Raw genomic sequence first — 18,153 nt, 5'->3', positions numbered from 1 at the left:
CAGAGATTTGTTTCTGATACAATTCAATAAAATCTGGCTAAGGGGAATTTTCAAAGCATCGATACATGTATTCTGAACCAACATACATAGCTTTCCTGGGGATAAAGGTCCAAAACCTACCATGCAGAAGTGATTCAGACAAGCAGTCAAGTAAATTCTACTGTCTTCGATCTTCTTTTAACAAAAACTAAACTTCTGGGTTAGAATGAGTTCAGAGAAGAAGGCAAATAAACTGGGGACTTTCAAAAATGCTTTTCAGAAAATCTCCAGATTCTAATTTCCATGAGAAAAAACAGGTTTCCCTAAGAAAATCAGCATGCATAAAATCACTTTCTACACTCCTATCTTGCATTGTTCCCTATGGGTTGGAGTATAATGCAATTATCCATATGCACGCTAAGCAAAGTTATGATGCACTACTCTTTGCTCTTTCACAAATAAAACGTGTACACTGAGAGTACATTTTGTCCCAGTAAAAATGCTGACGGGTAAGCCAGCTCTGGAGAAGAATGCACCGACTCCGGCTCCAGAGTGTGTCCTCAGAGGGGGCTCCAGAGTAGAACTGAAAGAAAGAGCATCTGATTCTGCTCCAGAAAGTAGCACTGAATACTTCCCATCTGTTTTGGAGGAGATGCTGTCCCGAGAGAAGATACAACGATGAGACAGGCACACAAAGGTTGTCGAGGGCACTACTCACTCAACACACTCAGATATCAAGAAAAGGCAAGGATTCAAAATTAAGGGTTGGAAAGGCAGAAGCCGAGCACGCTTGAGTCCTCGTTGGCTCAGGGCCTTGAGAAGCAGTGTGAGCTGCACAGGGAGGGGAGCCAAAAAGAGGTGAGCAGCGCTTGACCTGTCCCCTGAGGTCCGCAGTCCAAGGACAGGAGAACCTAACCTGTTACTGATTCCCGGCTCCTTCAAAGACAAAAGGGACCCCAACACCTAGGAAGTCGTGACATACGTCCTGGGTCAGGTTTAAGGCTTTGGCACTTTTTTCTAAGAGGCTAGAAAAGTCTACTACATTCCTAACTGCAAGGCTGGAGTGCAGAAGGTCAGGGCCTAGTGACGATCACAATCAGGGATGCACATTTGTCCTAGATGATTCCTGGCGCTCTCCCCGGTCTGGCATCTGGAATTCAGTACAAGCTTATCTTCCATGGAGAGGCAGGTACCAGTGGGTTTACCAGAGTCCAGTTATTATGCAAACCCCATGGAAGAAAAAGGACCATTTTGGGCACCTGGGTGCCTCAATAAGTTAAGCGTCCAACTTCAGCTCAGGTCATGATCTCACGGTTCATGGGTTCGAGCCCCACATTGGGCTCTACACTAACAGCTCAGAGCCTTGGAGCCTGCTTCAGATTCTGTGTCTCCCTCTCCCTCTCTCTCTGCCCTTTCCCCACTTGTGCACACTCTGTCTCTCAAAAATAAATAAACATTTAAGAAAGCGGGGGGCGGGGGGGGGGGACATTTTTCTTCCTGCCTCCAGGCAAATCGATGTGACCCTCCCTTTAAAGCCTGACCTTTTTCAGTGAAGAGGTACCAGGACCTGTAAAGGCTTCCCTCTTGCAGAGGACTATTCTGGATTAGGCTCTGGATGTAGCTCTGGAAGCAGCTTCCTAAATGAATGTCAGCTCCAGGTGAAGAGAATGCACCTTCTCTTGCAAAAGGAATCTGCCCTCAGACAAGGAGCATAGAAAATGGATGAGAGGGGCATCTGGGTGGCTTAGTGGGTGAAACGTCCAACTTCGGCTCACCTCATGATCTCGCAGTTGACGAGTTCAAGCCCCGTGTCGGGCTCTGTGCTGACAGCTCCGAGCCTAGAGCCTGCTTCGGATCCTATCTCCCTCTCTCCCTGCCCCATCCCTGCTCACGTGCTCTCGCTTACTCTCCTCTCTCCCTCTCTCTCTCTGTCAACAATAAACATTAAAAAAAAAAAAAAAGAAAGAAAGAAAGAAAATGGATGAGAAAAGGAGTTTAGTATATAAAACAGAGGTTTCCCCTCACTGACATTTGACTATATATTCAGTTTCTTTTGTGTACTGTAGCTAAAAGTTTAATTTTAGAAGTTTCAAGGGACTTTTAAAACATCTGGAAAAGAGGCTCAATTTCATGTCACTTTTTTCCTTTAAAGGATATAAGCTGATGCTTTAATGTGCTTTCTATAGTGTTCTGGAAAATATCTGTACCACCTTTTTTTCATACCCAGTAAAATGCATTATGAAACTTCCTAAATGTCTCATTTCTACAAAATTGATTCAAAGAATAAGTTACATCTTGGGGCGCCTGGGTGCCTCAGTCAGGTAGGCATCGGACTCTTGATCTCAGCTCAGATCATGATCTCACGGTTCATGAATTCGAACCCCACACTGGGCTCTGTGCTGACATCGCAGAACCTGCTTGGGATTCTGGCTCCCCGGCTCTCTGTCCCTCCTCTGCATGCTCTCTATCTCTCTCTCAAAATAAATTTTTAAAAAATTAAACTTAAAATACTTAAAAAATAATACATTACATCTTTTTCTTATTCTAAAAAATTAAGGGTTCTTGTGGTAAAGATAAGTCCACTCACCAATACTTCAACCTTTGGAATTTTGATGTCAGATGTGAAAAAAAAATACTTTTCTTCCCTAGCCCATTTTTCTTTCCAATATAAAATACCTATGCACTTTTATAAGCTTCATTAGAGAAACCATTCTTTTAATACGCTGGTCTGTTTTTATTTGATTTGAAGAATGACAGTTGCCCAAGGGTATCTTAGCAAACACTATAGGCAAAAAAATACTCTAAGTGAGTCTTTCCTATTAGTGGGTAATTAATTTAAGTGGGCTCCATTGTGTGCCTTCCCCTCTCAAGTTTGCATCTGTGTCTTATCTAACCAGAGAGGTAGGTGTCTTGTCAGAGGTCATAAAGAGGGAACCAGCTCATATTTTCTGGAAGTTATGGTAACTCCTCTAGGAGTTCATCTTGCCAACTTGCCCTTTTTGCCACAGGTGGAATTTTTGCCAGGATTTAAGAAATCCAACTAACCAATTTCAGACTGTGGACCAGATGCTGCAGAAAACATCACACACCATTCTGCTTACTGACTTTCTCTACAACTTGCACAGAAAAGACAGGTGCTGACCAAGCAGCAATGCTCAGCCATCTTGTAAACTCGAATCCTCTGTTTCCCTTTGTTCCCTCTCTCTTTTTTTGTCATGTCTACATTTTGGCATTTCTGTGTTGCCTCTTTGGTTTCGGAACTCTCCGACCGAGCATTTCCCGTGAAAAGGGGAAAAAAGAAATATAGCAATTAGCATACATTATGCGGCTGCACCAAACTAGCATACTCACAAACATGTCTGTGTGAAGGACAAGTCGGCCCTGTTTTGTCTTGTTTCCTGGACCGTCTTGCCCTGTTCACAGCCTGCCAGTTGCCAACTAGAGATGCCCGCCCTTCCCTTCCTCTGCCTGCAACTTTCCCAGCCACTGCACAGCCCAGCCAGCTTTACTGGTTCGCAGTATTTAATGAGTTTCTAATTCAGTTTTGGCTCTGGAACCCAGCCAGCTACTGCTGCCTGGGGCTTGCATTTCCCTTGACACATTATCAGAGAACAGCCAGAAAGACAAGTCTTGTCACTATCGGACTTCAATGGGGAGGATCCTCTTGGCTTCACGTTATCAGGTGGCCTTGCTGACTGTAGACAGTACAAGGGCTAAAGGCTGTCCCTGAGAGAGCAGGGGGAGAAAGGGAGGGACACACCTCTGGATGCTCGGAACCAGCTTCTTGGGTAGGAACACTGCTCTGTCATCACTGGCCCGCAGTCCAGCAGGACAGGGAGAACTAGACTACACCAAATACTCATTGGGCCCAAATCCCATGCATTTTACATACAGGTGCCCATCATATAACAGAACCCTGGAATACTCTCCACCATGATTCCAGGGGCCCATGCTCTCCCCTAAGATGGTAGGAATGGAAACGGGTTCACATGCCACCCTCACTCCCCTGGACTCCCAAGTGGCTCACACAGTGGCACTCCTCAGAGGAAGGCTCTGTATAAGCCACAGAAGCTGTTACCGCGAGAGAAAATAGCAAGAAAACATTCTGACACTTAAGGGGCGCCTGGGTGGCCCAGTCGGTTAAGCATCCGACTTCAGCTCAGGTCACGATCTCATGGTTAGTGGGCTCGAGCCCCGCATCGGGCTCTGTGCTGATGGCTCAGAGCCTGGAGCCTGCTTCAGATTGTGTGTCTCCCTCTCTCTCTGCCCCTCCCCCACTCATGCTTTGTCTCTGTCTCTCAAAAAAAAATAAACATTTAAAAAAAATTTTTAGTTAAAAAAAAAAACATTCTGACACTTAAAGAGCTGAGACATGCCTCATAAATTATTCTGTTTTTATGTTAGTGATGCAAACCACAGCTAGGATGTTTCAGCCTGCTCCACCTGGTCTTTCTGGGGTTTTGCATATGCTGTTCCCTCTGTCTGGGATACTTGTCCCCTCCCATTTACTTGACTGCCTCCCACCGTTCCTTCAGGTCTTGGAGACACAGCAGCACCTTTGGCAAGTCTTCCCCCAGTGCCCATCCCGGAGCAGCTGCCGCTCGCTTCCTATGACCACACATGCCACACGGGGCTTCTCCACGCAGTTAGCGTGGAAGCCCACTCTGATGTCAGAGATCAGATTTCAAGATGGAATCCAGTGCTTTCTCACTGACGGATGCTTGGGCATTTATTTACTATTCGTGAGTGGAGAGGACCATGTGAAAAAGCCTCCCTAATTGAAATTGTAGTTCAAGGTTTTTGAAAAGAACACAGTAATTATCGACGGAATAACAGATGTAGAATAGTTGCAAAGAGGCTTTGCAAATGAGGTAGAAAGGAAAAGAGGTTGATTTAGACTAAAAGTTATAGTTAGAGATTTTTAAATAGCTGCATAAATGTATCCCACACAAGCTATGATTCTACCTATTCATAAATATCCAGGAACAAGTTGTTAAAAATAGGTAACTGACTGAATGTAGTCATTAAATAAATGACTATATTTTACTTACAAAGATGGGTTTTAGATCCAATCAACTGATAATTTAAAGCACTTTAGAGTCGAGGCACATTTCCAAAGACTGGCTGGATGGGGTCGGTTACCTCATGAGGCAATAAGGCACCCACTGTGGAGACAGACATGAAGCTAAGAGCTAATGGTTCACCTGGAACTAGCTGGAACTAGCAGTCCTAGAAAGGTGGCTCCTGACTCCAGCTGACCCATCAGAAGTACATAGAGTGCTTGTTAAAATTACATATGACCCATCCCAATCTAGACCTGGCAAATCAGAATCCTTGGAGTCAGGGTTAAAATCTGTGAGTTTAAAACTCCAGGTGATGATTCTGATCACCAGGCAGATGTGGGAGGGTTTAGGAAGGCTTCCATATAGGATGGTATCTAGATGGGACCTAAAAATGGTGGGTAAAATGAAGCAAGAAGGCATAGAGCAGGTTATCTCCAAGACCGGGGAAAACAAGCCCTCAGGGATGGGGTGATGCAGTCCAATGGGAGGGCTCACTGCCAGTAACCCAGCTTGTAGAAATGTGAATCTGGACAAGTCTATTCTAAATCCCTGTTTTCCAGACATTAAGTTTCAGGAAGGCTCAGTGACTTGTCCGGAGTCACAGAGCAAGATCATGGCAGAGGCCGGAGTCAAGCATGGGTATCCTGGAGCCTAAGCTTTTTCTTCCCACAGGAGCCATTACAGAGACTAAGGATGATCCCACAAGGCTTCCTGTGTATGACGGGTATGCCTTCCTCCTATACCTGCACTCATACAGCAGACAGAAGCCGTGGTATCATCCACTGAGTGGTATCATCTCAAGCGACATCAAAGGTCCTTGATTCTTAACCTAAACATTGCTCAGATTCCTTATTAGAAGCCAAAGATGGGCTGCTAGAGAAGCAACTTAAGCTCAGTTCTTAGGTTGCCTATTTGGGGGCAATGATGGCAGAGATATGGAACCTCATCCACTTAGGCTGAAACTGTTGGACACACATCCTCTCTTCTTTTAGAAAAAGAATACACTGGGGGCGCCTGGGTGGCTCAGTCGGTTAAATGTCCAACTTCGGCACAGGTCACGAACTCATGGTTAATGGGTTGCAGCCCCGCATTGGGCTCTGTGCTGACAGCTCAGAGCCTGGAGCCTGCTTCGGATTCTGTGTCCCTCTCTTTCTGCCCCTCCTCCAGCTCATGCTCTGTTTCTCTCTCAAAAATAAATAAACATTTAAAAAAAATTTTTTTAAAGGAAAAGAACAGACTGACTGCAAAGCCTAACTGCCTGACTTACAAAACGCTTTAGAGTGGAGGCAGGGGACTCTAACACAGGATGTCCAATGAGTCTCCTCTCCTTGGGCTCCTCTAGGTTTTGCTTTTACAGCCCTCAGAGACCCCTTGTGGCAAACTCCAAAAGACGGATGAAATGAAAATCCCCACACACTGTACTGGAAGGCTTCGCACCAGGCGACATAATCACCCTGAGCAACCCTCATGGTGCTGTAATTAAATATTCAACCCATGTGCGTTCATACAACGTAAAGGTCTCCAAGCGGAGTGTAGGGAGTGTTTTTTAATGATAATGATGTAATACTGACTAAGTCCCTACCGTGTTGGGTCCCTCACAGTGCACGGAAACAGCAAAGCCTCTGGGCTCCACTGAGGTAATAGAATCCAAGGTCAGAAACAAAAATTGTGTGATCATCTTTCTATTTCTTTAGAGATATTTCATGAACACGACCATACAGTAATGCATGTAACCACAGAGAGTAAGGTAGTCAGCTGTTTATAAAAAGCTACTTCCTTCTATTTTAGGTTAACTCTCTTTCAAAAAAAAAAAAAAATGCCTTCCTTTTCCTTAGAACCATTTTATTTTCATCTCATCTCTCCTCCAAGGAATAAAATAAAAAGGGAGAACAAGATGTCCTTCCCATCATGTCATGGCCCCCCCATCAAAGATTTCTCAAGTTAGCAACTCTGAGGAGATGTCAGAGGAAATGAAGAGGCCTTTATGCTATCCTATTAACAATGACTCGAATGGAAAAACAAAACAAAAAAAAACCCACTTCTGCCTCTAACTTTCGGCTCTTCCCTTTTTCCCCAGCTCAGACACTCATCTTGTCAATCACCGCCATTTTGCCAAGTGACATGCCATGTCTCTGGTCACAGAACATCAGGACTTAAGCACCACCAGATCGGCCGAGCGCCCTGGTTCCTCTTGTGGAGTGAGGTCGCCTACGGCTCTGTCTCAGACTCAACAGCCCGTGAGGACTCTGAACTGGCTGTCAAGTCCGGCTTTTCCAGCACCTGTTTTTTTCACCACACCATCAGTAAAGCCAAATGTGAGCTGAGAGTGCAGAAATCCCAAGGGTAGGAAAGCAGGGCAGAGGAAGTCAGGAACATCACCAACCACACTAACTGGAATTTTCTCCTGTCCGTCTGTCCGCCAGATTCCTCCCTGGTGTGGGGGCTGGAGGCCCTATGAGTGGCACACAGTCTCTGAGAGAAGCGTTTTCAGCTTGCTCATCCCGGCCAGTACCAGTACTAGTAACCATACAAACCATACAGCTACTATTTATTGACAGCTTAGTATGTGTTCCTGGCATATTGTAGCATGAACTCTAATTGTCAACAAGAGCGATCCAATGAACTTCACTGGCTATGTGGAGAAACTAGGTATAGAGAAATTCAGTAACTGGGCCAAAGCCATGGCTGGTGAGTGGCAAAGCTGTGATTTGAACCCAGGTGCGTCTGGAATCAAAGCTCATCCTTTTGGTCGCCTCAGAACCACCAAGTCAAACACCCTGGCCGACTTGAGTTTGAGCTCTTTTCTGTCACCTGACCCAGACCTGGGATTCTTCCGGATGATGCTACCAAAATCTAAGGGAGAGGCAACGTGTTCTTACCAGGACCACCATGTTGCCAAGGTCTGGGAGCACTATTAACTACTCACCTGATGCAACTGACGTGCTCCGGAGTTAGGCAACCAAGTGGTAGATGTTCTGCCGTCTTTCTGGCACATGGAATTGCCAATTCCCTAGGCCTAAGGCTAGACCTCATCTATCCAGGTAATACTCCAAGGCCCAGGACCAATGAGCACTTAATTCCATGGTCACTGTTAGCTTATTCTTAAAGATCCCCACGGGCAAAGATTCTCCAACAGCCTCTAGCAAGTCACACAGGATTCTGGTCCCTGAGACGGAAAGGGTATGATTCCTCCTCCTTGCCTGTTTTCTACTTGCTGAGAATTAACAGATCTCTCACAAGTCTGAAGTTGCCTCTATACCTGTCTCAAGGAACACAGACTAGCCCTGTCACTCTCCGACAGACCTAAAATAATATATTCTAGCATAAAATGATGGCATCGCGAGGCTAGTGAATTGATGCAAAAGAAGGCACCATGAAACAACGAACCACAGGAACGTTTATAAACCCTTCTGCCTTAAAGAGACTGGCAAAACAAAAAGGCTTATTTCCAAACACTGTAGTCATCCAGGCTATTTGCAACCTACACTCAATTCCTAGACAATAGTCATGGGTGCTGAAATAACTCCAGCTATTTCTAGCCTTGCAAAATAAATACAGGCTGAAAGAAAAGTATAACTTGTAGTAAACGATCTAATACTATTGCTCTTGATTAAAGATGCTATTTGCTTTTCAGAATCTTTTCAAAAACAGCTGGGAAATGGTTACAAGAAGGGTTTTTTGTTTTGTTTTGTTTTGTTTTGTTTTGTTTTGTTTTGTTTTCAGGGTTTGTTTTTTTAAGTTCTCAACCTACAACATACAGGAGGGTTCCCAACACCGCCCATTTTCTCTGTCCCTCATCGACAGTATCTTTCCTCTGCTTCCAGATTCTCGTCGACGCTCAAAGTGAAAATGGAAATACAAGAAGATAAAGCAGTGGGTGGCACTCCTTCCCTTGCTTGGTTCAAAAGCACATTTTTGCCCTCCTCCACAAAAACTAAAGCAGTCCTGCGTTTTAGCTCTAGAGGACACCAGAAAGACAAGGCAATGACAAGGAGCTAGTCAGGTATCATCTTACCAGGTTAAAGGTATTATGTCATGTGGACAGAGGCGGCATGTCCCTGCTTCTCAAGTTCAAACAACCACGAGAGAGGTCTGGATCCCACACTATTTGCAAAAAATTCTTCCCCTTAAAATCGGGCTTAGACTCACGTATGAATTTGGCATGAAACTCTAGTTCCTGGAAGACCCCTAAAATCCATGTGGAATCTTCCCAAATGTTCCTTTCTTGATTTCCATCATTCCATGCCTACGAGGCTCCCTCTAAAATCCATCAATACCTGCTTTTAGTGAACATTCAGAGAGTCTAGAAGGCACTTCATCCTCCAGGGTGTAAGATAAATACTGGTCTAATGTTTCTCAGCAATATAAAATGTCAATTTAAACACATACTTTCATATACAAAGCCAAGCTGGGAGATATTATTAATTATGTTCCACCCTTTAGGAAATAGGCACCCAGTAATACTCCTTTATGTTAACATATCATATTTGCCTTTTCAGGAGTTTTCACACCCTGGACATTTTCATTCCCTCCAAAGACTTAGAGAGTTGTTGCTGCTTTTAAGGATTCCTATGAAGTAAGTCAAAATGTTGGCATAATGGGGTGTAATATATTGTCTTCATATATTAAGAATATAATATAATATAATATAATATAATATAATATAATATAATAATATAATACTTATGTCACTTAAATATAATAGATATATATTTAATATAATTAATATCTTTAATATATTATTAAGCAGTAATATATTGACTGATTCCTAAATTCTTTCTTCAAGGAAGGATCATCTTTCTATAGTTTTTTATAGAAGACGGGGTTTTGTTGTTGTTGTTGTTGTTGCTGTTGTTGTTGTTGTTTTTAAGTCTTGACTGCATATGGCAACTTCTCTCCCAGAGGCAATGAAAGAAGCTGTGGAAATGGGCAACCTGAGTTCAAATCCAGACGTTGCAATTTGCTAGCTATAACCTCTCTGGCTCTGACCTTCAGGTTCCTCATCAGTAAATGGGATGAACAGGACCCACATTTCGTAGGGCTGTAGGAAGAATGAAAAATGAGGTCTTGTCCATAGGATCCTGGCATGTGGGCGCTCAATAAATGGGTATATCTATAATCACTATAATAATTGAAATGGGTAGATTGCCCAAATCCCAAAGTTCCTCCATAAATGAACCCTTTCAAAATCAAATTATATATATTACGTAAAACCTCCGCAGCCCCAGAATTCTTCTTCCTGTCTCAAAGATGCCCCAACTCATTCAGGGTCATTCAGGGTCCTCTACCGGCGGCACTCACTCCTAAACGGCTCTGCCACGACCGTCCAAGAACCAAACAGCACAAGTGCCTTGTATTACCTCAATCTTGCCTCTCAACTTCTTTTTCATTTCCACTGATGCCAGGTTTTGCATCTCATTAGGAAATGACCAAAATCCAAGTTGCCATTGCTCTACCAATGAATACATTGGTGATTCTCTTCAAATTAGTCATTCTAAAATCGCACAACCAAAACACCATTGAAAACTTCCCCCACTCAGCCACAGGACACGCCCCTTGGGTATCTGCTGCTGCTATGTTTAAGGGAATCCAGTCACATTTTCCAAACACCTCTCTTCTCTCCGATGGCTTTAGCTGCCTAAATAGTTGTGTGGAATTAGGACAAGATTTATAGTTCATTGAGGTCTGCATCATTTTAGAGTTTCTGACTATCCTGTACAATACATCTGATTATAAGGACTGTAATAAAAATCAGAGGAAAAAGAATAATATTAGCTAGCATCTAGGAACTGCTTTCTACATGCAAGGCAAGTGTGCTGCATGTATTATCTCCCTTACTACTGTCATTTCCCATAGTCCAAAAGCAATTACTGGAAGGTTTCGACTTTGCTTCCCCAGCAATGATCCATTACGGGATGGCCATGAATCTTACCAGGCAGGTATGGGCTGTGTACTCATTTTTTCTACTTTCAGGGACTGAGATCAATAATTCCTTTTAGATTCTTCTGCCCACTTGTCCCCCAGACTCACCCTCCTCCCCTGTAATCAAAGATGTCCTCCCCAGTCAATCCCCGGGGAGGGTGTGGGAGCCCACTGCTGGTCGTCCCCAGGAATCCCGTCTCCATCTTGTGCTTTGGCCCCCACTGTCTGCAACCCACAGCTGCAGCTGTTGACCTATGTTTTGCTGCTATTTGCATTTCAAATAAGTTAATAAGAGCAATGAACTAAATAATAAATTGGAGATTTGTGCTTAAAACAACGATAACAAAGGCCTTTGATTAACCCAGAGTACCACAGAAAAGCAACTCAGTGATACCACTGATGATACTTTATACACATTCAGGGCCTCTCAGCTGATTACCTCGGGATTTTTATAAACATTACCCTCTCAATGCAGAGTGAAAAATAACATCTTTGCGTAGGAAAACTAGGTCAAGACAGATATAAAAGAAATGTACTGATTTGCATACGGTTACAATTAAAGTCAGTCAATCATTCATACATCTGTTTAACACACATTTACTAAGCACTGACTAAGCGCTAGTCACTGGGCCACCAGCCAGTTAGGGTGGACGTGGGGAGCTTACAATCCATTGCCTACACAAATAAACCTACTGCGATTAGGAGTTGGGAAGGCCAAAGATCTGGTCCACCATATGCTGCTTCTCAGCGTTGACTCAAGAGGTTTTCCTGGGTCTCAGTCTCCTCAACTATAAAGTGAGAGCAGGTGGGGAGGGAGTTTGTACTGGCTGCTTTTGACAGTCTCTTTATGCTCTGACATTCAAAGGTAACTCAGGCACTTTGTTCTTGTTCTGTGTCCCTGTTTATGTCAGAGAAAACACTGTTTCCCATACTGTGCAGGAAAATGCATGGCAACAGAAATTGGAAACCAGGAGAACCGTGCAGTCCCTAAATCTTACCAGGCCCTGGTTTCCTAGTATACAAAATGGGAACAATGACAATTCTTATCTACAGGGTTGTTCTAAGACTTAAAAGAGGTAACGTGTGAGAAGTGTGTTGGAAAGCACAGTAGAAATGTGAGTTGTCACTAACATCCTGAAATTTAACAATCACCGTCAGGATTAGGAATCAATAGCTCATCTTTCTTCTGTGCTTAAGCATCTCTGCCATATTTTATGCTTATACTACTCAATTAGCACACAATGGCTTTTATTATGTGGTCATGCAATTCCATTTTCACGTTGCCTTTTTTTTTTTTTTCTTTCCTAAGAAGATGAGATTCTAAAATTTCCTGCCTCCATCTGTTGACTCCTTGGTCCATAAGTGTTTACTTGGCCAGGAAGATTTCTGTTTTGTCTTCTAAATCAAATGCTCATTCCCTCGGGTGATGGTGGTGGTCGGAGGGGAGCACTTAAGAAATTCCATACTGAAGAAAGGTAAGCTGAGGAGCAGGGAGTGGTCAATGTCATGGGTAAGGTCTGCACCCACCAGGCTGGTGCTTTTTCCCTACTGCCTTCAGCCAGTCTGGCATAGCAAGTGCAGTCCAGTGCAATGGCAAAAGTCGTAAAGGACAATCAGTGTTTGAGGAGCAGAGGAAGTGAGAAGCAGGAAATGGGGTACAGAGCTTCAAGCCTGAGGAGCTAGATGTGTCCAAAATGAAAATCCTTCAACAACCTCCTGTGCTCTTTGTATCAGATGTTCCACCAAAATGCTACTCAAAGCGAGGAGAAAACTGTAAAGAAACGACAAGATTCAGGAAATATCCTAAAAATGGCCATCATGGATGGCCACTGCTCTCCCAAATCTGCTGATGTTGGGAACACAGTGTGGAGGCTTGTGTGTGCTTGGAAATGATGGTTGTGCAATCCCTTGATAAAGGACATCACCCTTGCACAGACTTAAACACTGTGCCCTATTTACAGAGAGATTTTATTTAATCCATCACATATTTTTGTTGTTAGTATAACTACCAGAAACTTCTAAAGACAGGAATACACGAAACCACAACCTCTGTTTCTGAGCCAAAACATTCTCACTAAATCATATTCTCAGTCACTGCTTTTGTTAAGTCAGTCCACCGCTCAAGAACCACCAATGGCTCCCAAGTGTCCTCAGGACCGAACCCAAACTCTTCAGCCTAGAATTTACGCTCTTTCACAAGCTGGCTCTTTGCTATACTCTGAAGGGAACAAACGTACAAAACATGGGACTATCACTCTTGAGGAGTTTAATATTCTAGTCAATGAGGCCAGATCTTTACATAGAAAATGTTTAGAAAATAAGGTATTCTAGTATAGTCAGTAACTGAGCCAGTGAAAAGGACACAGTGTGTAAGGACATAGATTTATCTCCCATTCACCAGAATGCCCAGCTTTCCATTTCTACTCTCTTCAGAAAAATACCTAATCCATTGTTCAGCCCGAAGGCTAGAATAACCTAGGCTTTGGAGCACCATGATGACACATGAAAACTTGCAGTGCACCTGTATTTGTCAGGGTAAGTGCTCCCCAGCTGAAAGACTCCCAGCTTAGAAGACACTCTCCAGATGTACAAAAGCTGACAGGAACTGTTCAGGTGCCTGTTCACAGTGCACGGAGAAATACACAAAGGGGAAGGCCCAAGAAAGCCCAGGACCTGCTGGAATCCCCAGAACCAGTGGGTCTGAGGAAAAGAGGCCCCGGGAGTAAGAAGCAGCTTCCAAAATCCCCTGATGCTGGTCACAAAAAGCAGTACAAGTGGTAGGCGTGGAGGCCTTGTTCTATGTGCACCTCTCTAGCTGGTGGGGGTCCCATGTTTATTTACTCAGGAAAACCGTGGTTGGCAAAGTTTAAGAGCTCAGCTGGGCAGGATTCTGGGCACGGTTGAGACGATAAGCCTCAATGCTCGTCCACTCCCTGTGATCTCGCCTGCCTGTGGCCATGTGCCCTGGCCACATTAACTAAAACTCGTCAGACCTCCTTTTGTGTTGCATAGGCACTACCTCTGTGTCTATCTACAAATAGACAAAGCTGTTACAGCAAACTGGAATGGGACCAAAGGCATCCCAATGGTCCCAAAACAAGTCAACCCAACATACAGTTGGAGGAAAGTCACTCAGTCTGTGTGGAGTCACACATGGGCACTGAGCAAGGCTGTCCCAACTCCTTGGCCCCTAAATCCTGTGCCCTCTGCTCATGAGGACACTTCAGGTACACACCATTTCTAGAGAATCTGACAGTGTCAGTGACAGATACACAAGAGTGACCTAGGCATGGGAGACAAGTAAGAAAGAAATTAATTCCCTGGTGGAAACATAAGCAAAATAATAAAAGTAATAATAACTCCATCACAATACACTTGCTTTGGTTTTGCTTGTGCTCAGTATGAGAGACGTGCAGGGCATTCGAATCAAGAACTGCTTGCTAACTGCATTCCCAACCTGCAAGTTTTAGTCGGGAATTATGTGTTGAAGGTTGTCTTGTCAATCTAAAGAAAGATTTTTCTTTTAATGGAAATCGTAAACACCAGCACAAGGCTTTGGGAAGGAAGGAGTCTGTGTAGCAAGCACCCTGCCACAAGGTCCCACAGCTGAGAGCCGGAGATGTCTGGACATTTCCATTTTCATTTGTTATTCAAAGTTGACCTGCGGTCTCTAAACAAAGGGTGAGGGATTTCCTCTCTCCTTGTTTAAGGACCAACAGAAGGGAACCCGGAGAATTAATAAGGAAAAGGAGACTTGAGTTCGTTACCTTCAAGGGTTTATATTCCTAACTGCCCATCTTATTTATCCCCCCCACCCCACCCCACTACCACCCAAAGCCGCAAACCATCTCGCTGCCCGGGTGGCCTTGCTCAGTTCCAATCCACAATTATAAATTATCACCACACTCTCCCCAGCCCTCAATTCTGCTTGTCATCACTTTACCCTTTAGTAAGACTGGAATGGAAGATCGGTACCCACGAAAACGGCAAAATACTATTGCTCCTGACAGATATCTCCAGACTTTAGCCAATTAAAAGACCTCATTACCTTCACGTGACTAAGCTTCAGTGATTCTTCGGCGATTCTTGTCAAGGCAGATCTGGTCCCCCCCTCGCACATTTGGGAAATCGTTCACAGCAGGGAAGACGATGCAGCTTTGGGACCAGTACACTCCCTCCCTGCCCCCTCCTACGAGAACTCAGGCGGCCAGCAGCACAGCCTGTTGCTATGTAACAGAGCAAAGCTAACATGTGGTCTCATGTGTGCAAATGGGAAGGGAAGGGAGACAAATCTGTGCAAAAAGACTCGGCAAACAGATATCTGAGGCAAATACAAGGTAACTGAGTAAATATTTGTCTACAATCTGCTCAGAATTCATAGAGCCAGATGCCAAACATAGCCATAGTACAATTTCCTGACTTAAATTTTGTTTTCTTATACTCACTCCTGGGACCTTAGACAAGCTTTCTTCTCAGACTTCAGACGGCCTTGGTTTCCTTGCGGTTCCTCTTGTGGAACCACATTGCTTCTGGTTACAGCAAGGCCGGCCACAGGCCCAGGATCCACATTGTAGCCACACTGATTGCAAAGGCTTAACTGGACAATGTTCTCCCTTGAAATGGTCTTTTTCAACAAAAGCTACACTTCTTTTAAAACCTGGCTGATTTATAAGAAATGCCATAAAAAAATAGCAATGAGATTTTCCAAACACTTTCTTTTTTCTGCCTGTTTCCTTCAGAGACCCACTTTTCGTCAACAAAAACACTTCAAGTAGGCAGGGGAGAAACCACGGTTAGAGGCTTGGGTTTTACAGAATTTTACAAATTCCCATTTTAAGAAGTGAGGGGCTGACTGCTTAACTGTATCACACCACTCCTAGAAAAAAAAAAACAAAACACCTTGCTTTTTTATGTATATAAAACAAGATAGGAAAAGCTACATACATACTTTGCCAGAATCCCGTTCTGATATTACCTTTAAAAAGAACTCCGTTTGGGGCACCTGAGTGGCTCACTCAGTTAAGCATCTGACTCCTGATTTCAGTTCAGGTCACGATCTCACGCTCCATGGGATCGAGCTCTACTTCGGGCTCTGTGCTGACAGCACAGAGCCTGCTTGGGATTCTCTCTCTCTCTCTCTCTCTCTCTCTCTCTCTCTCTGCCCCTTCCCTGCTTGTACACTCTTTCTCTCTCAAAATAAATAAATAAATAAATAAATAAACATTAAAAAAATAAATAAATAAAAAGAACTACCTTCTAAATGAACCGAGGAATCCCCACATTAGATCCTGGAACAGTAAAAGGACATGAATGGAACAAATGGGGAAATCCAAATAAAATCTGTAGTTGATCTAATAGCATTCTACCAATGTTAATTTCATACTTTTGATTAAAGTGCCATGGTTATATAAGTTATTAATAATGTAATAGGAGAAGCAGGGTGAAGGGTGTACAGGAAGGCTCTGTAGCCTCTGCATAAATCTAAAATTACTAAAAATTCTGTATATCTAAAATCTAAAAATTTTTCTGTAAATCTAAAATTATTCAAAAATAAATGCCTAAATATATAAATGTCAAAAGTGATTAAAGACACGCTCAGTCCAACAGTGGTTATTTCCTATCTGAAAAACAAGGGAGAGAGCTGTGAGAACCGTGAATTATTCTAGAACCAGGACCCGGGGTGAAGCTGGCCCCACATGGTGGGTTCGGGAGCCGAATGACAGGGAGGGCAGTGACACCACACTCCTTTCAGTCCTGAAGAGATGGCCGTTCCAAGACTTTAACAAATTATGAAAGAAAATGCATGCCTACTGTGGACAGCTGGGACACCATAAGCAAAGCAGCAGCCAGCATTCACCTAAATCACCTTCCCTGGAAGCAATCTTTCTTGCTCCTCTCTCACTTCCATACTTACATTTTTTTTTTTTTTTTTTTTTTACAGCGGAGGGTATATTGGAAAACCGTGGTCCTGCTGTCTTCCCTTCCTGCCCTATCACAGACGACTTCCCCACATTAATCCAAAGCTCTGCAAATACAAGGGTCAATGGCTGCCCACTAACTCCACAGTGTACCAGCTTTGCAATTCACGGAACCACACACCAACTGCTGTCGTCAGGGTGCCTCAAAGTTACGGCTGTGCGGTTGAGGAAAAAAATCAGTCCTGTATCCAGTTCTCTCTGGGTTTTAGTTACTCCTCACTGGTAAATTTGACACAACAGGTTGTTCCAGAACATTTGGGTCCATTCTGACTCTGTGGCCAGCTACTGATGCTTAGAATAAAATACCAGTCACCATCAGAGAAAATCTGAGATGAGAACACAGAATGGAAATTAAGTGCCCGGAGTAATACTGGCATAAAATCTTAAGTGGAATCCGCAATTAAGTGTATAATAAAATAAAAATAGCAGACATCAAGACCTAGAAAACTATGGCATGGATTTAAGTGAGCCAGCCTGCTTGTGTTGCACAAGAAGTCAACACATTCATATTTGTAAAAACAAAGTGGGAATAAGTAACTGCCCAATTGTAAGAAATGGGTGAAAACTTAGGGTGTAAAGGATACAGAAATGGCCCCGGCCTAACTCCTATTCAGGACAGTGGGATCCCACATGACACACACACACACACACACACACACACACACACACACACACATCCTAAAATAAACTTAATTCTGCTAAGATTTTCCTCTCCGTGGTGCACTCAAGTGGCTACACCAATATTCAGGAGAGAAAACCAAACATACACAGGGAAGTTGGCTTTGAGGAATAAATTTAAATTCCTCTTTGAATTTCATTTGCCTCACTGCCTTCTGGCTCCAGGGTCTATCTAGAACTAGAAGAGAAAACTTTTCTTTTTTTCCCATCTCCTGTCCCCAACCGCCCTCCGTTTTCTGTTCCAACCTGCATGTCTTCCCAGGTTCTGAATGAAAGTAGAGAGGAATGACAGAAGAAGCCAGAGGCATCCCCACTGAGCAAACAGACCCTATCCAGAGGGCATCCTGGGAGACTTTAGACAATCTGTTTGGAAAGTCAAGTTCTCCATTCCCAGGAAGCTGGACACAGTCTTACTACCGACCTAACAATCTTTTCAACAAAGGCAGCAAATCACCAACACTTCTTGTCAAATGCATTCATCAGATATATGTCGAAAGTGCATAGTCTAATAAATGTCAGTTCTGAAGAAAGGG

The 18,153-nt window shown here is 43.6% G+C and overlaps 1 protein-coding gene and 1 long non-coding RNA gene across 3 annotated transcripts in view; one reads left to right on the top strand and one right to left on the bottom strand.

The window, feature by feature from the left end:
- Nucleotides 1-18,153, bottom strand: part of MAP1B (microtubule associated protein 1B) — a 101,304-nt gene that overhangs the window by 43,375 nt on the left and 39,776 nt on the right. The gene's annotated exons all lie outside the window — the stretch shown is intronic.
- Nucleotides 6,280-17,600, top strand: LOC109501692. 2 transcript variants are annotated; one of them, XR_006600775.1, is made up of 3 exons: nucleotides 6,280-9,618; nucleotides 12,274-12,439; nucleotides 16,906-17,600. It is a non-coding gene; the product is annotated as an uncharacterized LOC109501692 (long non-coding RNA). The 2 variants fall into 2 exon arrangements; XR_002159925.3 differs by lacking the exon at nucleotides 6,280-9,618 and having other exon boundaries at nucleotides 12,256-12,439.

Source organism: Felis catus, chromosome A1 (assembly GCF_018350175.1).
Source record: "Felis catus isolate Fca126 chromosome A1, F.catus_Fca126_mat1.0, whole genome shotgun sequence".
NCBI classification, from domain to species: Eukaryota; Metazoa; Chordata; class Mammalia; order Carnivora; family Felidae; genus Felis; species Felis catus.
This window is presented reverse-complemented; position numbering and strand designations above follow the sequence as displayed.